The 23,741-nt window shown below is 42.4% G+C and overlaps 1 long non-coding RNA gene across 1 annotated transcript in view; it reads left to right on the plus strand.

Annotated features, from left to right (window-relative positions):
* Positions 1–2,732: 2,732 nt before the first annotated feature.
* The window catches only part of LOC122554605, an 81,908-nt gene continuing 60,899 nt past the window's right edge, over positions 2,733–23,741 (plus strand). Inside the window, exons 1-2 of the long non-coding RNA XR_006313034.1 lie at positions 2,733–2,954; positions 18,189–18,423. This is a non-coding gene — a long non-coding RNA (uncharacterized LOC122554605). The remainder of the gene's footprint in view (positions 2,955–18,188; positions 18,424–23,741) is intronic.

Raw genomic sequence — 23,741 nt, forward strand, 5'->3', positions numbered from 1 at the left:
TCTCAAATCCACAATATCACCCCCATAAGAAATCATCAACCTGCAGCATTAAGGTGCTCAAAAGTTTCCCTTTTTGACAGCAACGAAAGACAAGGTTTTGCTGTCCAATGATCAGTCTTGCACCTTTCCCTTAAAGTAGTTGATTGACTCTGTATTGTCTGTTGTGTAGTTAAATCCAGGATGAGTGTTTATAAAAGAAATCCAGCAACCTGGAAAAAGGATGTAGTAGGTTTTTTTCTTGATCTAAGCCTCTGTGCTCTCAGGTTGACCCTCTGGGACACTCATTGAAATAAATATGGCGATGCTTGAGGTCCATCAACTCCTGTATATGACACTCTTTATTCTGCCAGTACCTCTCCCAGTGCAAAGAACAGCTGCTGACCAAATATTTGCAGACTGGCATGTTCCACGATCGAGGATGACTTTTTAAAATGATTTTTGAGAAAATTTCTAGCTCAGGTTGATATTAGGTCTGTAAGTTAGCTCACCGAGCTGGAAGGTTTGTTTTCAGGCGTTTTGTCACCATACTAGGTAACATCATCAGTGAGAGTTTCCAGTGAAGCGCTGGTGGTATGTCTCGCCTCTCTATTTATAGGCCTTGGTTTCTTAAAGTCGGTGATGTACATTGGGCAAACTAGCAGGAAACTTGACACCAGGATACAAGAACACCAACTGGCCACCAAAAGACATGGCCCACTCTCACTAGTTTCCATGCATACAGACCAAGAAGGACACCACTTTGACTGGGACAACACACACATCCAAGGACAGGCAAAACAAAGACACGCACGAGAATTCTTAGAGGCATGGCATTCTAACCAGAACTCCATCAATAAACACACTGAGTTAGATCCTATCTAACTTACTTTGAAAAAAAAAACCGGAAATGACATCACCCACCTTAAGAAACCAATACCTATAAATAGAGAGGTGGGACATATCACCAGTGCTTCACCAGAGACTCTCACTGATGATGTTACCCAGTGTGGTGACGAAATATCTGAAAACAAACCTTCAAGCTCAGCGAGATAACTTACCGACTTACTGCATTTAATTTCAAAAATATACTTATTCATAAAAAAATCTTTATATACATATAAAAAAACACAATAGCATATCAAGGAAACAAACAATTATTAGAGTTGGACCCTATTCAAACAAACCAAAGGCATCTCTTAACCTGAACAAAACTTTACATGCATTTGATACACCAGGAGGGTCTTTACTGAGAGACTTTCTAAGGCTTGGAACAGCCATCACAACATTGCAATGCTGCCAAAGGTCCTCTCACCATCCTAAATTACTGGAAACTGGCAAAAAAATATATTTCCCTCCCCACCCCTTTCCGCCTTCCGCAAAGACCATTCCCTCCGTGACTACCTGGTCAGGTCCACGCCCCCCTACAACCCACCCTCCCATCCTGGCACCTTCCCCTGCCACCGCAGGAATTGCAAAACCTGCGCCCACACCTCGTCTCTGACATCCATCCAAGGCCCTAAAGGAGCCTTCCACATCCATCAAAGTTTTACCTACACATCCACCAATATCATTTATTGTATCCATTGCTCCCAATGCGGTCTCCTCTACATTGGGGAGACTGGACGCCTCCTAGCAGAGCACTTTAGGGAACATCTCCAGGACACCCGCACCAAGCAACTACACCGCCCTGTGGCCCAACATTTCAACTCCCCCTCTCACTCTGCTGAGGACATGGAGGTCCTGGGCCTCCTTCACCGCCGCTCCCTCACCACCAAGCGCCTGGAGGAAAAACGCCTCATCTTCCTCCTCGGAACACTTCAACCCCAGGGCATCAATGTGGACTTCAACAGTTTCCTCATTTCCCCTTCCCCCATCTCACCCTAGTTCCAAACTTCCAGCTTAGCACTGTCCTCATGACTTGTCCTACCTGCCTTTCTTCTTTTCCACCTATCCACTCCACCCTCCTCCCTGACCTATCACCTTCATCCCCTCCCCCACTACCCAGTGTACTCTATGCTACTTTCTCCCCACCCCCACCCTCCTCTAGCTTATCTCTCCACCCTTCAGGCTCTCTGCCTGTATTCCTGATGAAGGGCTTTTGCCCGAAACGTCGGTTTTACTGCTCTTCGGATGCTGCCTGAACTGCACTGAAAAACATTCGCTCAAGGCAAACACAGCAGGGAGCCAGGTCATCTCCTCTGCCCTGAAGCTCTTCAGATTTTCCTGCTCCTCGGATGCTGCCTGAGCTGCTGTGCTTTTCCAGCACCACTCTGATCTAAACTCTGGGTTCCAGCATCTGCAGTCCTCACTTTTTGCCTCAGCACAGCAGGGATCCGAGGCGTCAAGCCAAAAAGGGATTGTAAACAGCCGAGAGCTGCTTTATTGTACTCGAGCCATAAATTCCTCACTCCCACAAGTAATAAAAGAAAAAAAATTGCAAGGGCTGGCGTGGGCACTGGTTTCCCTGCAAGACGCATGTAGCATCTGACAGTGAAACCAAGGCTCTGGTCAACCTCCTCGATTTCTCCTTGTCAAATTTCGGTGTGACAATTGTTGAAACGGTAGTTTCGTTTCGATTCCCGCTTTGGGAAGTTACACCGAGCAGCGAGGACCTCAGTGAAAGTCAGGTTAATTATTTTCTTTATTTTTTTTCTCTCTCTCTCTGCCAACTCGCACGGTAGCTTTTTTTAAAATTTAAAAAGCAATTTCTCTGAACCTCAACGGAATAATTGTGGAGGAGGACTCCTTGGGTCTAGTTTCGATTTTGATTCAGCGTTTGACGCAAGTTTCAAGTGAAGGAAGTACATCGGATTTTGTAGTTTTTGTTGAAATGGTCTTATTTGATTTGGGGGCTGCATTTCTTCCCCTCGAAATTTCTGCTCAGTTTTGTTGCAATCTTTAAATCTCTATTTGTTTGCCGGGTCGTCTGCAGTGTGAAAACAAAATCTCTCTCCCTCCCCGACCCGTGCAAAAAGGTAGGAAAATCTCTTGATTTGGAAATGCCAGTGTTTGACTGGGGAGTACAAAGTTAAAAATCAAGATTGGAGTGGTGCTGGGAAAGCACAGCAGGTCAGGTAGCATCCAAGGAGCAGGAAAATTGACATTTCAGGCAGGAGCCCTTCATCAGGAATGAAGCTGGGAGTTTCCGGGGTGGAGAATCAATGGGAGGGGGGCTGGGGCTGGGGAGAAAGTAGCCGAGAGTGCAATAGGTGGATGGAGGTGGGGGTGAAGGTGATAGGTCAGAGGGGAAGGTGGAGCAGACTGGTGGGAAGGAAGATTGACAGGAGGGACAGGTCAGTGCTGAGCTGGAAGGTTGGAACTGGGGTAAGGTGGGGGGAGAGAAAATGAGGAAACTGCTGAAGGCCACACCAGCCTTCTGAAGACGGGTCACTAGACTTGAATCGTGTCTGTCTCCACAATGCTGCTAGACCTGCTGACTTCCTCCAGCAATGTTTGTTTCAGGTTTCCAGCATTTTTCAATGCACTGCACCTTTCTTTGCCTGTTATATGCAGACTTAGATGGAACGCCTGCTGCAGGGACGGAATGGCACACTCCTGTTCTTATATGTTCCTCAACGGAATTCATCTCTCTCCAGCTGCTAAAGCCCATCACCCCCCCTCCCCACGCTCAATTATTGCCCAAGGAGAGGTCCGGTGAGGTAAAGTTAGGAGTTTAACAGATTTTTTTTGGGTGAGTGAGAAAGACAGGAGAAAGGAAGTGTTAAGGAGGCATGGGGGTGTATGTTTTGGTTAAAGGGTGAAAAAAGAATTGGTAAATGACTTTTTCATTGAATCTCTACAGGGTGGAAGTAGGCCATTTTGCCCATCGAGTCCACATGACTCTCCAAAGTGCATCCCACCCAGACCCATCATGTCCCCTCTGACCCTGCGTTTCCCCATCATTAATCCACCTAGCCTGCACATCCCCAGACAGTATGAGCAGTTCAGCATGGCTAATCCAGCTAACCTGCTCATAAAGTCATAGAGATGTACAGCATGCAAACAGACCCTTCGGTCCAACTTGATCATGCTGGCTAAATATCCAAACCTAATGTAATCCTGTTTGCCAACACCTTCAGACTGTGGGAGGAAAGCAGAGCATCTGATGGAAACCCATGCAGATGCAGGAAGAATGTGCAAACTCCACACATATTTAGTCAGCTGAGGGTAGAATCGAACTCAGGTCCCTGGTCTGTGAGACAGTAGTCCTAACCACTGAGCCACCCCAAAGAACAAAAGGCTTGCACTTTTCAAAACCTCTGGACCCCCAACTGGCTGGACTTTGCAATAAAGTTCTTTTGAAGAGGAAGACTGTTGTAATATAGGACAGGTGGGTGGGAACGGCACAATGGTTTCAAATGACAAGTGACCAGAGGCTTAGCTCCTGCTTGTGGACTGAGTGAGACATGGTGCAAACAAATTACGTAATCTTCATTGAGTCTCTGCAGTGTAGAGCACAGTCCTATCAGGAGCAGACAGTACAGTTGAGAAAATTGAAAGCAGTACAAGTGAATCATTGCTTCACCTGTGTTTGGGATCCTTGGCAATGGGAGAGTTGGGGATAAAAGTTACATCTCCCTGACCCTGTCCAGGCAGACATTGTGGGGTGTTCAGGAGGGGGCAGGGTTGGCAGAGAGCAGTATTGTCAGCCATGGAGGACTTGACCAGGCTGTTCTCAAGGGTGGCATGGCGGCTCAGTAGTTAGCACTACTGCCTCATAGCAGGGACCTGGGTTCGATTCCACCCTCAGGTGACTGTCTGTGTGGAGTTAGCACATTCGCTCCGTGTCTGTGTAGGTTTCCTCCCATAATCGAAAGATGTGCAGATTAGGTGAATTGGCCAAGCTAAATTACCCATAGTGTTCAGGGATGTGTAGGTTAGGTACATTAGTCTGGGGTAAATGTAGAGTAATTGGGTAGGGAAATAGGTATAGGTTGGTTATTCTTCAGAGGTTTGGTGTGGATTTGTTGGTCCAAACGGACTTTTTCTACACTGTAGGGATTCTATGATTCCATCAAATCACTCAGAATGGAGGGACAATGTCTACGGTGATGGCATAATGTAGGTGAAAACTGAGGATTAGAGAAAACCCATTGTTGGGTCAGGAAATAGGAAAAGGAATACGAGCAGGACATGGAAGAAACACAGTCAAGGACCCTATCAATCAATAGGGCTCCTTAAGGAAGATGCACCCAGAACACTGGTATGGAAGGTGACAGATGTGATGAGAAGGAAGCATTGGAAATGAATCTGATCATTGGAAGAAATGGGATGGGAGAGTGTTTAATGAAAAAAACCTGTTGGAATCAGTGGGATTACCGTGGTATGGCTAAAACAGGGGCTGGTTAGAGCTTCTCCCAATTTAATATACTCACAGATCAGCATTGTCTCCTTGACACTTAGAGACAACATGCAGATTGTGTGACCACTTTGCTGCACACCTTTGTTGCCCACCATTTTGAGTCTCCAGCCCATTCGCTCTCCCATCTCTTGGACCTTGAACCTGCTGCACTGTTCCAGTGAAGCTTGGTGTAAACTATAGGAGCAGGACTTCCTCTTTCCATTTGGCACTTGCAAAATCAACACAAGCTGTTGAACATTATTTTTAGATTATAACCTTTCTCTCCCATTTAGCCAGGCATTAGCTATTGGTTTTGATTCTGTAAGGTCACTTATCAACCATCTTTCACCTCTCCAGTTATTGCCATCTCCCTTTTGCCTTGCAATGGCATCTTCTGATTTAATCTCTCCTGCCTTTCACTCTATTACAGACCCTCATTTTGTTCTTACACCACCTCACATTTCCTTGACTCTGTACTTGTTTCATCTCTCTTTTTTTCCAGTTCTAAATAAGCACTACAGTTCTGAATAGTTAAATATGTTTTTCTCTCTCCGCTGATGCTGCCAGACTTGAGTATATTTCTATCATTTTCTGCTTTCATTTCTATTTTGGCACGGCATGTAAGATCATTTGTGCTTTAACCAACGCACTATTATTGTCTTTTAATTGCAATATAAAATCAAGGGAAAATATTTGAATCTTATTCTGTTCAGCTTTATGGCATTTGCAATTTTTTTTACACAATGGATGTGGTCCAGTTTAAATGGTGAGTTAATGTAGTTGATACAAATTTTAGAAGGACCTCTGTGATGCATTTTGACAAATCCTTGAAGGTTTGGAGGTAAGTTGAGTAAGAAAGCCAATGGAATATCTGGCTTTGTAAATAAGGGCACAAAACACGAAAGAAATATGATCATTCTAAACTTTGGCCGAGCTCTGTTTCGTCCTCAGCTGGAGTTTTGTATATTGTTGTGTTAACCGCACTTTGTAGAAGATGTCACAAGCCTCACAGAGGAGCTTTATCAGGATGACAACGAGGAAAAGGAACTTGAGTTCTATGGATAAACTGAATAGGCTGAGTTGGCCTGCACTCATTGGCTTTTAGAAGAATGAGAGGCGACCTTATTAGAGTCATAGAGATGTACAGCATTGAAACAGACCCTTCGGTCCAACCCATCCATGCCGACCAGATATCCCAACCCAATCTACTCCCATCTGCCAGCGCCTGGCCCATATCCCTCCAAACCCTTCCTATTCATATACCCATCCAAATGCCTTTTAAATGCTGCAATTGTACCAGCCTCCACCACTTCCTCCGGCAGTTCATTCCATACACGTACCACCCTCTGCGTGAAAACGTTGCCCCTTAGGTCTCTTTTATATCTTTCCCCTCTCACCCTAAACCTAGGCCCTTTAATTCTGGACTCCCTGACCCCAGGGAAAATACTTTGTCTATTTATCCTATCCATGCCCCTCATAATTTTGTAAACCTCTATAACGTCACTCCTCAGCCTCCGACGCTCCAGGGAAAAAAGCCCCAGCCTGTTCAGCCTCTCCCTATAGCTCAAATCCTCCAACCCTGGCAACATCCTTGTAAATCTTTTCTGAACCCTTTCAAGTTTCATAATATCTTTCCGATAGGAAGGAGACCAGAATTGCACCCAATATTCCAACAGTGGCCTAACCAGTGTCCTGTACAGCCACAACATGACTTCCCAACTCCTGTACTCAATACTCTGACCAATAAAGGAAAACGTACCAAACGCCTTCTTCCACTTTCAAGGAGCTATGAACCTGCACTCCAAGTCTCTTTGTTCAGCAACACTCCCTAGGACCTTACCATTAAGTGTATAAGTCCTGCTAAGATTTGCTTTCCCAAAATGCAGCACCTCTCATTTACCTGATTTAAACTCCATCTGCCACTTCTCAGCCCTTTGGCCCATCTGATCAAGATCCTGTTGTAATCTGAGGTATCCCTCTTCGCTGTCCAACACACCTCCAATTTTGGTGTCATCTGCAAATTTACTAACTGTACCTCTTAGGCTCGCATCCAACTCATTTATGTAAATGTCAAAAGGTAGCGGACCTAGCACCAATCCTTGTGGTATTCCACTGGGTCACAGGCCTCCTGTCTGAAAAACAATCCTCCACCACCACCCTCTGTCTTCTACCTTTGAGCCAGTTCTGTATCCAAATGGCTAGTTCTCTCTGTATTCTGTGAGATCTAACCTTGCTAATCAGTCTCCCTTGGGGAACCTTGAACGCCTTACTGAAGTCCATATAGATCACTTCTACTAATCTGCCTCCATCAATCCTCTTTGTTCCTTCCTCAAAAAACTCAATCAAGTTTGTGAGACATGATTTCCCATGCTAAAAGCCATGTTGACTATCCCTAATAAGGCAAAAATGAGGATTGCAGATGCTGGAAACCAGAGTTTAGATCAGAGTGGCGCTGGAAAAGCACAGCAGGTCAGGCAGCAGCCATGGAGCAGGAAAATCGATGTTTCAGGCAAAAGCCCCTCATCAGGTATCCCTAATAAGTCCTTACCTTTCCAAATACATGTACATCCTGTCCCTCAGGATTCCCTCCAACAACTTACCCACCACCGACATCAGGCTCACTGGTCTATAGTTCCCTGGCTTGTCCTTACCACCCTTCTTAAGCAGTGGAAACATGTTAGCCAACCTCCAGTCTTCCGGCACCTCACATGTGACTATGGATACAAATATCTCAGCAAGAGGCCCAGCAATCACTTCTCTAGATTCCCACAGAGTTCTAGGGTACAGCTGATCAGGTCCTGGGGATTTATTTACCTTTACCCATTTCAAGACATCCAGCACTTCCTCCTCTGTAATCTGGACATTTTGCAAGATGTCACCATCTATTTCCCTACATTCTCTATTTTCCATATCCTTTTCCACAGTAAATACTGATGCAAAATACTCGGTTAGTATCTCCTGCGGCTCCACCCAAAGGCCGCCCTGCTGATCTTTGAGGGGCCCTATTCTCTCCCGAGTTACCCTTTTGTCCTTAATGTAGTTGTAAAAAGTCTTTGGATTCTCCTTAATTCCAGTTGCCAGATCTAGCTCATGTCCCCTGTTTACCCTCCCTCTTAAGTATACTCCTACTGCGTTTATACTCTTCTAAGGATTCACTCGATCTATCCTGTCTATACCTTAAATATGCTTCTTTCTTTTTCTTAACCAAGCGCTCAATTTCTTTAATCATCCAGCATTCCCTATACCTACCAGCCTTTCCTTTCACCCTAACAGGAATATACTTTCTCTGGCTTCTTGTTATCTCATTTCTGAAGGCTTCCCATTTTCCAGCCGTCTCTTTACCTGCGAACATCTGCCCCCAATCAGCTTTTGAAAGTTCTTGCCTAATACCGTCAAAATTGGCCTTTCTCCAATTTAGAACTTGAAACATACATGATACTTAGGGGTCTTGACAGGACAGATGTTTCCCCTTTGGAAGAGTCGAGGACCACAGGGTATTGTCTCAGAATAAGGGCTCGCCCAGTTAGGACAGATGAGGAATTCCTTCCCTCAGAGAGTACTGAATCTATGGAATACTTGGCCACAGAGAGCTATGAAGGCTAGGTCATTTAGTACATTGAATGCTGATATGGGTAGATTTTGAATCAAAAAGGGAATTAGTGGGAAAAAGGCAGGGAAGTGCGGTTGAAGAGTATCAGGTCAGCCATAATCTTACTTAATGGTGAGCGAATTCATTTTGAGTTGCATGGTCTATTTCTGCTCCTATTAATTATCCTCCTTAAAGAAAAAAAAATGATTGTCAGATCTCATTAAAAATTGGGCAGGGTTTTGATGGAACAAGTTGGGGCAAGTTTTTCTTCTGGCAAGTGGTTGGTAATGAAAGGTCATACAATTAAACTAATTGGCCAGAGAAATCAAGAAAAAATGAGGAGTAATGGCTTTATGTAGAGATATGTTAAGATCTGGAACAAATGGCATGGTGGCACAGTGGTTAGCACTGCTGTCAGGGTCCCAGCACCAGGGTCCCAGGTTTGATTCTAGCCTCGGGCAGCTGTCTGTGTGTAATTTGCACATTCTCCCCATGTCTGTGTGGGTTTTCTCCGGGTGCTCCAGTTTCCTCCCACAGTCCAAAGATGTGCAGGTCAGGTGAATTGGCCATGCTAAATTGCCTATAATGTTAGGTGCATTAGTCAGAGGGAAATGGGTCTGGGTGGGCTGCTCTTCGGGAGGTCGTTGTGGACTGGTTGGGCTGAAAGGCCTGTATCCACATTGTAGGGAATCTAATCTAATCAAAACTACCTGAAATGAATATGATTCCATTGGACTTTTGAAAAAGTAAATGGATGTATTTTTAAAGAGAACAAAATTGCAAGATGACAAGTGAGCAAGAGAATAAATTGAAGAGTTGTATCAAAAAGGCAGGATGGTCCATGTGTTCTTCTGTGCATTAAGCATATTTGATACTCCCTGCTATCCCTTGTTGGTTTGGAAGTCTGAAGGTATGCAGGTCTCTATAATCTTGTAGTAGCATGGTTATCTTGTTAGGTTTTTAATCCGATAATCCTATTTGATAATTTAAAAAGTGAGAATTCAACATCCCACTGGAAACATAAGGATTGGAATGGTTTCAAAATCAAAGATTAACATGTTCTTTTCAAGAAAAGCGACCATGTCAATGTTCGTTTTTGCAAAATCTGAACTAGTTCACTACCTTTTCTTTTCGGGAAGGCATTCTACAATGTCATGTAAGAAAAAAGACCCACATTTTTCAAACTGCCTCGATGAAACTTAAAGCTGCATTCTATGAATTGTTGCAGATGTTATTTTCATGGCTTTTCCATAGCCTATCGCAAACTACTGTATAAACACAAGAGACATTTCAAAAAGAAAGCACTTTATATGCCAAGTAAAAGTTTAAAACTGAGTGGGCAGAACTAAAAATAACCTGAAAAGGTCAACTGAACTGTCTGATAATATGAAGAAAACTTGTTTGTGAAAGCAATTATCAATTGTGCTGTGCTTGTCACTTTTATTGCTCTGCAGTTGATAGGTTTAGTAGTATCAGGGCAGATGTTATGTTGTGTTGTGTATCTGATGAGGAAGTACTTGAAACCAATTGTTTGCAGTACTGTGTTGATTTTATGCATACGATCTGCATGCAACTATCTACCACACTTCACCTGAAAGGAAGAGTTGCATTTGTATAACATTGTTCAACACCACAGAACATCCCAGTAGTAGGCAATTGTAACATAGGGAAGAATTTGCAAAATGGATGCATGATAATGACCAAATAATCCATCATGACTGAGGGATGAATGTTGGTCAGAGGATATCTCCCTTGTCCTTTCCCACAATAGTATCCCAGGAATTTTTGCATGTGCTACCAGGGTGTTAGGTAAGCATTCTGACAATGCATTCCTATTCTGTTGTACTTGTGTTGCTTCATTTGAGCTGTAAAATACATTATTGCTTCATAGCTTGTTAATTAAACGGCTGGCACGCTGTCAGTTTCTGTGCCTCATAGACCTTCTGTGTTATCAGAAATAAAACAGAAATTGCCGGAGAAATTCAGCAGGTCTGGCAGCATCTGTAGGGAGAAAGCAGAGTTAACATTTTAAATACAGTGACGCTTCATGAGAACTCCAACAGTTCTTTGTTTTATTATTCTGTATTAAAAGATACTGACAGTGATTGGAAAACCACTTTATCACATTGAATTTTTTTATCAGCATGTTGGGACGGGGTGGGGTGGGCAGTGGACACCATGCCTAACCTGAAAGCATTAAATCCAGCCCAAGGATTCTAGCAAAGTAATCAATTTTATGATGTAGCCAGCTTCCACTTGCTGCATTTTGCTGTCGATATGAGTGTGTTTATTACATATGACATTGTAGTGTCAGCCATAATTCAATGCACTGTTTTGGACAAGGAATATGCCTGTGTTAGTTGTTAATTGGGAAATATTGGATTCTGTGGTTTGTATGGTAAGGAATCAGTATTAACTTCAGTAGCAATAGTTCACAGATGGATTTAGGTTTAGTGGTTTGGCAGTAACTCAGACATGGAGTCGTAGAGTCATAGAGATGTACAGCACAGAAACAGACCCTTCAGTCCAATTCGTCCATGCCAATCAGATATCCTAAATTAATCTAATCCCATTTGCCAGCCAATATCCCTCTAAATCATTCCTATTCATATACCCATCCAGATGCCTTTTAAATGCTGTAATTGTACCAGTCTCCACCACTTCCTCTGGCATCTCATTCTATACACGCACCACTCTCTGCATGAAAAAGTTGCCCCTTAGGTCACTTTTACATTTTTCCCCTCTCACCCTAAATCTATGCCATCTAGTTCTGGATTCTCCCACCTCAGGGAAAAGATCTTGTCTACTTATCCTATCCATGCCCCTCATGATTTTGTAAACCTCTATAAGGTCACCCCTCAGCCTCCAGTGCTCCAGGGAAAACAGCCCCAGCCTATTCAGCCTCTCCCTGTAGCTGAAACTGTCCAACCCTGGCAACATCCTTGTAAATCTTTTCTGAACACTTTCAAGTTTCACAACATCCTTCCCATAGGAGAGAGACTAGTATTACACAAACACTCCAAAACTGCAGATTTCTTTTTTATCTTTATGAATTGGCTTCATACTGTGAGCTGTTAAATTGTGGCACAGATCCATGGGTTTGGTTAACATAGCAAGAGACGTTTGTACAAACTTACAATCTTAGAATCATTATTATTTTGAATAGGCGTGACAGATAAAGTCAATAGTTTCAGGAATGTGGGAGGTGGCGCAGTGAGAATTGTAGTAGATTAAATGAGGTTAATTATAGTAGATTAAGTGTTGAAAAGGTTCTGTGGATGGAAGACATGGCGTGACCATAGAAGCCAGAAGTACAGTGGAAGAATTTACCTTGTAATTCCAAAATGTGGTTCCTTTTTAAACAAACTGATACAGACAAAACTAGGTACAGATGTAAATTAAGCGTCTCTCTGGACAGACAGATTCGTGGGATGTCAGGCAACCCTTTAAAGGGGGAAGAGGAAGTCATAACAGACTAGTCTATGTTATGTTGCAACCACAAAGAATACTAAGGGGCTGATGAGTCCCTGCTCAGCAGCCTTTGGATTATGTCAAAGACAGCAGTCACGTTTAGTGTTTTCCTTTTAAAGAATATACAAGGACAGAGATCAAATAGCCATTTCAGCTCAACTTTCAAGTGCACTAGTGGGACCGAGATTCTTGTGTACGAACCTGGGTTTGAACGTGAGTGTAAAGGTCACAGGCAAATGTTTATCTCAGTGGACTCATATTTCGTATTTCTAATCTTCATGAACGTGTGTTTGCCTTATAAATACTTTTTTGCAATCATTAATTAATAGGCTCACTCTTTGTAAACTCTTGAAGGCCTGGCTAACTTGGCTCCTTTTAAAAGATAAGTGCTTTTGGGCTGGGAGAAAGGTGGGAGCAAGGGAAGGGATCTTTTGTAAATCAAACCCCCAGACGAATGGGCGGATGGATAAAGAAGGGAGCCACACATCTGTCTCTGCTGGGTAGCTTAGCAATATTTGATATCCCATCTGTAACCTATCAAATCGGGGGACCTTGCCTGTGGTCTGGGGATTACAGAGAGGCAACTAGACCCCTACTATCATAGAAGACCGCTTGGAAAGAGGTGCCTTTAAAAATGAGAAAGGTATAACAAAGGAGAAGGTGGTTAAAATCTTACAGAAAACCTAAAACTGTTAAGAGAAGGAAAGATGCAGAGTAACACATTGCAGGTGCAATTTGATCTGCTCAAGTTGCCAGCACTTCCTGGTCTTATTTTGAAAGGGGGCAATTGTCAGAATTTCAGTCATTGCGAGACGTTTATGTGAGGGAATGGCAGAATATTTTATTACGAGGTTTTATTTGTCACTAAAATTAAGCCTTTATGACAAAAGGTCGTTCAAGACATGCAATTATATGTTTCCTACATACGCGGTCGAAATAATTTCTGTTCAATGAGAGACTTCTTCGAGGATACTTTTTCAGCTTCTTGATGCAGCAATTCAGATCGAAAATTTAGGGAACATGTTAAATCCATCCTGTCAGCTGGAGCAGGTTTAACTGAAATAGTCAAGTAGGCATATTCAGATTAATTAAGGAAAGTCAGTACAAATTTACTGAAGGAAAATCATGTTCAGCTCATTTGCAAGCGTTTTTTTGAATGAGGTAATAGAGAAGATTGATGAGGATAATGCTGTTGAAGAACTTAGAGTCATTGAGATGTACAGCATGGAAACAGACCCTTCAATCCATCTTGTCCATTCCAAAAGACATCTGATAAAATGCCACATGACAGATTTGACAGCAAAGTTGGAGTGTATAGAATAAAAGGGACAGAAAATTGGCTGAGTGATGGGAAACAGAGTAGTGGAGGAAGGCTTAAAGTAAAGTTCCCCGGGTGTTGGGATCCCTGCTCTTCCTGCTTTATGTTAATGAGCAAGACCTTGGTGTGCAAGACATAGCTTCAGCAGAGCAGATGATACAAAACTTAGAAGTATTGTGAATCATGAAGGGATTAACATAGAACTTCAAAGGGACATAGACAAGTGGATAAGGGGATGAAATTCAATTCATCAAAGTGTGAAATGAATAATTTTGTTAGGAAGAACACTGAAAGATAATATAAAATAAAGTGCACCCCTCTAAAGTGGCTACTGGAGCAGAGCAGAGGGACCTAAATGTACATATGCAAAGATCATCGAAGGCGGCAGGACATGTTGAGAGAGCATCCTAGGATTATTAATAGGGGCACAGAGTGCAAAAGAAATGAAGGTATGCTAAACTTATATAGCATAGGTGGTTGAGGAGTGACCTCATGGCGGTTTTAAAAACATGAGGGGTGTAGATAAGATGAATGGCAGGTGCCTCTTCCCTAGGGTGGGGGATTTCAAGACTTTTTAAGCTATGAGCAGAAAGATTTTAAAAAAGACATGAAGGACAACTTTTTTACACAGAGAATGATTCATATGTGGAATGAACCTCCAGAGGAAGTGGTGGATGTGGGTACAGTTACGACGTTTAAAAGACATTTAGATAAGTACATGAATAAGAAAGGTTTGGTGGGATATGGGCCAAGCGCAGGCAGGTGGGACTAGTTTTGGGATTTTGGTCAGCATGGACTGGGTCTGTTTCTGTGCTGGATGACTGTGTAAGTCTATCAGAGTGATTCAGTCTCAACTGGAGAAGTTCTGGGCACCACACTTGCATAAGATGTGAAAACATTGGGAAGAGGGCAGAAAAGATTCACAAGAATGAGGCATTGTGCTTTGTTGATAGATTGGTGAAGTTGGGACTGTTTTCCATGAGAAGGGAAAATTGAGAAGAGACTTAATAAAGGTGTTCAAGGTCACAAGGGGTCTGGAAATGGAAGAAAAGGGAAAAGCTGTTCCCATTAACTGAAGGATAGAAAGCAAGAAGACACTGATTCAAGATAATTGGCCAAAGAAACAATGAAAACATGAGGAAATTTCTTTTCCATGCACTAAGCGATCAGGATCTGGCATGTACTGCTGGGGAATCTGATTGGTGGCAGGTTCAATTGAGACTTTAAAAAGGCAATTGGATCCGCTGCAAAAGAAGGTGCAGGGCTCCGGTGAAAAGGTGGGGAATGGAACAACGTGAATTACTCCATCATCCAGATAGCACAGACACAATGAGCTGAATTGTTTCCTTTATCATAACCAGTGTGTGATTCTCTGACTGCTAGGGATGGGTGCTGTGCTCTGACTGTTCCAAAAATGAGCGCTGTCTTGATGGGACTTGGAAGTCATTGGGGTTCATGGTAAATAGGTGACCGGATTTGTTATGACAAATTGAAATGATGAATGATTACTGGAACAGGAAAGTAAATCAGGAAATGTGTGCTTGGAGATATTTTGTGGAGTTATTTATGACTTCATTTGTATTTATTCCAGATAAAACAGACCAAGGGGTTTGTATACCCAGTAAAGTGGGAATATTTGTGAATTGACATTCTGCGTTTATCTCTTTTTACAGTGTAGCAGACAGCAAGAATTTGCTACCTATTGTCTTGTATGTTTTTTTTCTGATTAGGAATTTTTTTATTGATAGGAAAGAAGCCTTAATGATGACATTTTCCTACAAATTATCTGTAGTCTGAAGACTTCGTTTGTCCTAAGTCTTGCTGGTGTCGTCAGAATTCACCTACAAATAAATGTGCTTTAATATTTGATGTTTTGTAATTCTTGTGCTGGGAGTGTGGCACCAGTACCTTGACTTCCTGTGTTTACATTGTAACATACTACTGAGCGCCAAGAAATAATAGTGTCACAAAACAGTAGACAGATAAAGAGAGTTTAATAACTTGGAGAACTGATGCACTGGGTTCACTATCACATGACCAAAACTGCAGATCTGAAAGAAATCTAAAAATGTGGAACTCAGTTTGCTTATGCAGTGAGTCTTAATCTGAATTGGAATCAGAACATAAATGAAATGGAAGAAGGCTGGATGGAAATCGAGGATCTTTGACAGCACTATACTCTGGGTCAGCTTTGATAACCATGGGTAAACTGTAGAATGAATTGTAGCTTCATGTGATCTATTAGTATAATCACTGTCAATCATTGTAGGTGTATGCCTAGAAAAAAAAACAACTCATGAATTCTTTCACTTTTAAGAGTTATTTTATAAGAGTTTGTATAATGGCCAAGTTGCTGAGGTTTAAACATTAACAGGCTACATTGTTTGCTTAAATAAAAGCTGTTGTTTTGAAATCAATATGAATCCTCGCTCTCTGTTCCTTTTCATGATGTATTTGGAATATTCTTTGTTCCAGTCATTTTCAGGTTAATTTCTACATCTCCCTTCAGGGCACCTTGGTGTATTGATGCCATTCTTGTTGTCTCCGTGAACTGGAACATCTCATCAATCATTGCTTGCAATTTCCACTTTTCCCTCACTTTCATGGGGTTCACCCATGGCATTTCACGTCTGTGACTGCTTTATCCTCATTTTCAGGAATAGGTTACTAACTCGTCACCATTAGCCCACTGACTTTTATATCTTCCTTGACTACACATATTGACACTGCGCTTCTGTTCATGACCCTATTCCATTCTCCCAGTTTCTCCATCTATGTTGCATCTGTTCTGACAATGTCACCTTCCATTCTTGTGAATCCAATATTGCTTCCTCTTTCTTCAAGTAAGGATACCCTGTATGGTGGAGCTCAGTTGGCTGGTCAGCTGCATTGCAATGTAGAGTGATGCCAGAGGTTGAGGATACCATGAAGGACTCTCTTTCTCAACTTCACCCCTCACCTGAGGTGTGGTGAGCCTCAGGTTAAATTGCCACCAGTCATCTCTGTCTCTCTCATGAGACAGTAGGATTATGGTGACTTTACTTTTACCATTGTTAATTGGATCTTCAATTGTCCAACCATTTCTCATACTTCTACTACTCATTCTTTTTTTTCTCATAATCACGCTAAATATTCTGCTTGTTCTCATTTTCCACCATTTAAATGATTTAATTTATTGTAGTCACATGTACCTAAGTACAGTGAAAAACTTTATTCTGTGAGCAGTACAGGCAGATCATAGCAAATGAGAATATACAGGTCACAGGGCACTTAGACAGAGCGAGGCACACAAGGTTACACTGCACAGGAGATGTACAGAGCAAGATTGACATTATTTGAAGTTAGAGAGTCCATTCAGCAATCTAATAATTGTAGGGAAGAAGCTGTTCTTGAATCTGTTGGTACATGTGTTCAAGTTTCTGTGTCTTCTGCTTGATCAAAGAGGTTGGAGGAGAGCTTACTGGGGTGGGAGGGGTCTTTGATGATGTTGGCAGCCTTTTCGCGGTGACAAGACATGTAAATGAAATCCATGGATGGGAGGTTGGCTTCCATAATGGTCTGGGCTGAGCACACAATCTTCTGTAGTTTCTCACGATCCTTGGCAGAGCAGTTGCTGTATCAGACCATTATGCACCTGGACAGTATGCTGTCAGTGGTACAAGAGTTGGTGAGGGATCTTATGGACCATGCCGAATTCTCTAAGCAGCCTGAAGAAGAAGAAGCATTGTTGTGCCTTGTTGACTGTCGCAGCTACATGGAAGATCCAGGACAGGTTGACAGTTATTGTCACTCCTAGGAACTTGATGCTCTCTGCCCTCTCAACCTCCGCTCTATTGATGTAGATGGGGCGTGTCCTCCTCCATTCTTACTGAAGTCAGTGATCAGTTCTTCTGAGAGTCCTTTCTCTCTCTTCAACGTTAAGCAAATATGCCATTTCCTCCCCTCCCCTTTCAGCATTCTAAAATGACTGATACCTCCATGGTCCACTCATAGAGCGCACACACACACACACCTCCAACCCCCCCCCCCCCCCCCCCCTACCACCTTCCCACCTTCCCACAGGAGTGTCATGTAGGAGAGTCATCACTGTATCTTCTTTAGCACAGTCCAGGATGAAAACAATCCTTCCAAATGAAAAAGCAGTCTACTTGCACTCCTTTCAGTTTTGCATACTGTACTCACAATGCAGAGATCAGTCACAGATCACCACAAGCATGATAACGTTATTTTCCAGGAAGACAGAAGAAGGTTTAATGTCCATGTGGGAGTGAGGTGTTGGGGGGGGGGGTGTTGGTGGACATGCTTGAAGGAAGTAGTTAGAGGTGGGCCTTATCTGATCTTGAAATTATGGGAGTAGTGAGACTAGATCAGATGGTAACTCCAAGAGGTAGCTTTAACACCTTTTACTTATGCAAGTAGGCTGGACAGCCATTCTAATCCGAGTAGCAGCCAGCACTTACAAATGTTTAAACAATCTCCTGCTTCCCCAGGACAGACGTCTCACAAACTTTCGTGCAGAATGGATAATGCCATAGTGATAGCATTTTAATGTATGTAAGAACTCTGTATGAAGAGACTACCGTAAGAACCATACTTCGGGATTCCATCGCCACCTTGAGTTATGCTACTTGGCGGTAGCTGAATAAAGGGGCTATTTATGCCACTCACTGATTCCGGTCATTATTTGAACACGATCCCACACTGATGAGCATCCTGGACAGCAAGGTCAGTGAGAGAGTGAAGCAGAACAATGGGGTTGCTACTTGTAATGATGTAGCCCAAGTAACTATAACTTTTCTTAAATTTCAAAAATATATTTTATTCATAAAAATATCTTTGTATACATACCTTGTTATAAAGGGAGTTCGGTTCTGTACAGGAGCATATTAAAGAAATAAAGAAACATTGGAGTTTGGCTCTATCCAAACAAACCAAAGACCTCTCTTACACGTACAATAGTATATTTATATGCATTTGAGGCACTAGGAGGCTAAAATTATAATGGGTCTCTCATATAAGCATAGAGGATGGCTGTTGGCTTATCAACAAAGATGCCACTGTTCCCCTCTCTTTAAGACCCTTTTCAGTCACTTGTAGCAAATATCTTTTTGTATTTTTTTTACAGCATGTAGCTATCATACTTCAACTAAACTAAAGTAACTAGATCAAAAATGAAGGAGAGTCAATTCCAAGATTTCTTGAATGAGAAGAGTTTTATTATCCCTTAAAAAAAACAAATGTGATGTCAATTACACATATAAAAATACATACTGAGTTTACAAAGAAGCTGTGGGGTTATCTGGTATAGACAGGAAAGAAGACATTTGCAGTTTAAACTGTGTAATTTATTTGTGGAGTCTCTCATTGCAAGGGTGAAACCTGAGTCCCAGACTTCGTTGAATATCTTGTTTCCTCAGGAGTAGTAAAGCTGACAGATAACCTTCAATTTTCAACCATTGGAGGTTTTTCCAAGTTAATTTTTCTGCTAGCCCTGGTTTGGTGGGATTGAAACTGAGATAGAGAGGGCTGGAGAGGGGCTTTGTTTAGCTGTGTAGTGATCAGTACATGTTGCTTTTTTCTCTCCTTATTGCTCCAAGTAATCTATGTAAATATGATTCATTTGTATATTCCACGTCCCCTGTTCCATTGCCTTTTCTAAACGGAATTCTGCAAATAACCTTTCATCTTCAATATGAAAATGTATCCGTGCAGATGTGAGGAAAACAAGAGATGCAAATTTCTTAACACATTAAGTCAGACATTCTGTGTAATGGACATTTCTGAATGGTCACCAAAATATTATAATTGTTGTGCTGAGTGATTGTTCATTTGGTACTCATGACTTTGTTATTAATGTGATGACAATCTTAGACAGATGAAAGAAGATAGAAAGAATGCCCTTGAAATAGACAGTATTTGTCACATGTTATGAAGAGAGATATAATTCTCTTATACCCGTGACCTTTCCAAAATGGTCATATAGACCCTTTTTCACACAGATGTCCATTCTTGTCTGTCCTGACCAGAAGAGTTATTGAGTCTAATCCCAATTTCCAATTCTTGGTCTATGGTCCTGTAGCCAATGACATGTCCAATGTGTAGCAATCTGTTTGAACAATGATGAATAAGTCTAGCTGTGATCTCTGACTCTGCCATCCTTTCGAATACCCTCTAGATGCCCACATTTCTTCTCATTACTGTTCTAAACCTTTTACTAATTACCCTAGTTTTTGGGCTTTTTGCAAAGACAAATGCATTCTTCCAGTATACTCTGTCACATCCTCTCACAATTTCATACATTTCAATTAAAACTCCCTCGCTTCCAAAGAAAACAAGTCCAGCCTAACTGATTATTCCTCTTTGCTAAAAATGTCCATTCCTGGTAACAATCCTGTAATCCCCCTCCAATACCGTCTCACACATTCCACAATCACATCCTGCCTGTCATGTAGTGATTAGGACTGTATCTAGTACTCAAGCTTGGTCAAACTAATACTTTGTACAGTCTTAGCATAAACTCTTACAAAACATCTTATATACCTTGTCAAGCAATATACCTCCTTAACCTGCTATCTTCAGGGATCTATGGACATGCAATCCAAAGCCAAACTGATCCTCGACACTTCTCAATATGTACTATTTAATTTTTTGCCCTGTTTCCCTTCCCCAGTTAGATTGCTGTTCTCACTCCTGGATTAAAATCCACATGCTGCTTTTCTGCCACCCTGACCAGACAATTTTACCTTGTGATCACCACATGACTATTTTATGTGTAATTTCTAAACTACTTGATCCTGCCACCTTAGGTTTAAGTCTAAATTATTGATTCTTTCTTCATGAAGCATGAGACCTAGTTAGTACTAAGAAGAGAGCTCAAGAATCACAAAAACACCAGTCACCCAGTACTCCTGTCTTCCTACCAGGGAGCCAAATTTGAACCAAATTGCCAGGCAAATGCAATATTCCCTTTGAAGTGTATTAATTAATAGAGTAGGCTTGAAGGGCTGAATGGCCTATGTTCCCATACTCCCCAATAGTCTGGAAAGAACCCCATATTGAACTAAACAGGACTTTGGGAAAGTTCAGTAACATTGAAAATAGGTGTTACTGATGCTCTTAGAGAAGTGTTTTGCCTTCTCAGGACAAAGAATTTGAGGCAGGGGAATGTATCTTTTCTGACTTGTCTGCTGTGTGAAACATTCTCAATGGATTTGTTTAAAGAAAAAGGTAGATTACATTAAGCATGCTATCCTGACCGAACCTCCATGTTATCTCCTTAAAACATTTGCTCAGGTTAGTTGGACACAGCCTTACTGTATCAAAGTCAAGATTTTCCTTGCTTGGCCCATGCATTTCCAAATTACAGTTTGTATTATCAGCTTCTGTTTGGTTATTTTCTCACTGCTGTAGGACTCCAATTGCTTGGTCTATCACTTACTCCCTTTTTGTACAACACGGCACCATTTTCAGTCTAGCAAAACCCCTTAATAATTCCTCTCGGCTTCTCACATTAAAAATTTCACAATTTTCCCTCTTCCTTGACCAAAGGTTCTGCATCACCCTGTGGCTCATGAAGACTGATGTGGCTAGGTCATTGAAAATCAGGCCCTCAACTTCTGCTTCCACACCCAGGCTTTCATTTTCGATATCCTTCATTATCCGCTTGGTCCTTATATTTGTCTTTGGCCTTACCTTGATTTTACAAGCATTTCAGAAGCTGTGTAAAAATCACAAGCTTTCATGTTTCATGTGCAGCAATATTATGCAAATGTCTCAGTTATCCGTGTAAAGTGAGCAAGGTGGCTCAACGACTTTTTAAAAAGTAATGGGCACTTTCCACCACTGTGGTCACCATAGCTGCACATTCCACTGTCTTGACATATGACACAGCTATAAAAAGCATCTGAAGCCACCTTTGCTTCACCACATTTCCAGGCCTTGAGAATCTATTTTTCTGTGCCACTTTTTCCATTATCTGCTTTTCCTCTGCCGTTTTGACATTTGCACCTCCTCTGGACTCACCATCTGTTTCTTTCACCTCTTTTGGGCTCTGCAACATATTTATGTCAGTCATCCATTCTATCCCGTTCCTTTTCCTTTGACTTTCCACCCATAACTCACCCTTTATCCTAGTTGTCTACAAAATTCTAACTTCCAGTTCCGATCAAAGTCATTGATCAGAAACATCCTCTCTTCCCCCAGAGGCTACCAGACCTGCTGAGGTTTTTTTTTACAGCATTTTGTCTTCTATGATGTCTCATTTAGTACTTATGTACCTTTAAGAAACATACTTCTAATATAATCACTTTTTCAACATATTATGGAGGGCATAAGGGTCTCAGGATCCACCATAACTCATGCCAATTGAACCATGACTTGCTGATGGAAGAATGAAGCTCTTTGTAATCAATGGCTTAATACTAGCCTAGATACAGATGTGTCTGAGAGACCATAAGAAGTAAAAGCTTCAGTTGGCCATTCAGCCCATTGAGTCTGCTCTGCCATTCAATGAGATCGCAACTAATCTGATAACCCTCATCTCCACTTTCTTTGCTTTTCCCCATAACCCTTGATTCTCTTACTGATTCAAAATCTCTTGATATCAGCTTTCAATATACTTCATGACTTAAGTTCCCTCCAGGAGAAAGTGAGGTCTGCAGATGCTGGAGATCAAAGTTGAAACTTTATTGCTGGAACAGCACAGCAGGTCAGGCAGCATCCAGGGAACAGGAGATTCGACGTTTCGGGCACAGGCCCTTCTTCAGGAATGGCCTGTGCCCGAAACGTCGAATCTCCTGTTCCCTGGATGCTGCCTGACCTGCTGTGCTGTTCCAGCAATAAAGTTTCAACTTAAGTTCCCTCCAGAATTGTATCAGGTTCCTTACCTACACAGACAGATACTGACACACCTCTGTATTTTCACAGAACTAGACAATTTTCATCGAGTCGCCCTGAGCTAGTGCCTCTCTCACTGTCAGTCCAAAGTCAAGTTCTTGACTTGAAAGGTTGTTGACTTAAGACCCACTCCAAGAATTTAAACATAAGATGGGAAGGGTGCTTTTAGGGGAGTGGTAGTATCCCTATCTCCAAGATAGAAGACCCAGGCTCAAGTCCCGCCCTCTCCAGAGATGTGCCATAACACATCGGAACAGGCTATTAGGTAACATCTCTAACCATAAGAATCAGTCTTGCAGTCCCAGTGGAGTGCTGCAGTTATGGAAGAATCCTGAATCCCCACAGTGCAGCAGCATGCCATTCAGCCCATTGAGTCTACACCGACTCTCTGAAGAGTACCTATCCAGACCCACATCACTATCCTATCCTTGTAACCCTGCATTTCCCATAGCTAGCTTACACATCCCTGGACTCTATGGGGCAATTTAGCATGGCCAATCCACCTAAGCTACACATCCCTGGACACTATGGGGCAATTTAGCATGGCCAATCCACTGAACCTGCAAATCTTTGGACTGTGGGAGGAAACCGGAGCACCTGCAGCAAACCCAGGGAGAACATGCAAACTCCATGCAGTCAGTTGCTCGAGGCTGGAATTGAACCTGGGTCTCTGGTGCTGATGTCAGCAGTGCTAACCAATGTGTCACCGTGCTGCATCATGTCGAAGGTGCTGTCCTTATGGATGAGACATTAGACAACAGCATCTTCTGCCATCTCAGGTGGATGTGAAAAATCCCACTGCATTCATTTGCAGGAAAGTAGGAAAGTTTTCCTTGCTCTCCTGATTCATATTTAAGAGGGCAAGAGTGAGGACTGCAGATGCTGGAAAACAGAGTTTAGATCAGAGTGGTGCTGGAGAAGCACAGCAGGTCAGGCAACATCCGAGGAGCAGGAAAATCAACGCTTCAGGCAAAAGCCCTTCATCAAGAATAGAAGCAGGAAGCTTCCAGGGTGAAGAGATAAATGAGGGGTGGACTGGGGAGAAGGAAGCAAAGAGTACACTAGGTGAATGGGATGGGGATGGAGGTGATAGGTCAGAGGGGAGGGTGAAGTGGATAGGTGGGAAGGGAGATTGGCAGGTAGGACAG

This window comes from Chiloscyllium plagiosum, chromosome 11, assembly GCF_004010195.1.
Source record: "Chiloscyllium plagiosum isolate BGI_BamShark_2017 chromosome 11, ASM401019v2, whole genome shotgun sequence".
NCBI classification, from domain to species: domain Eukaryota; kingdom Metazoa; phylum Chordata; class Chondrichthyes; order Orectolobiformes; family Hemiscylliidae; genus Chiloscyllium; species Chiloscyllium plagiosum.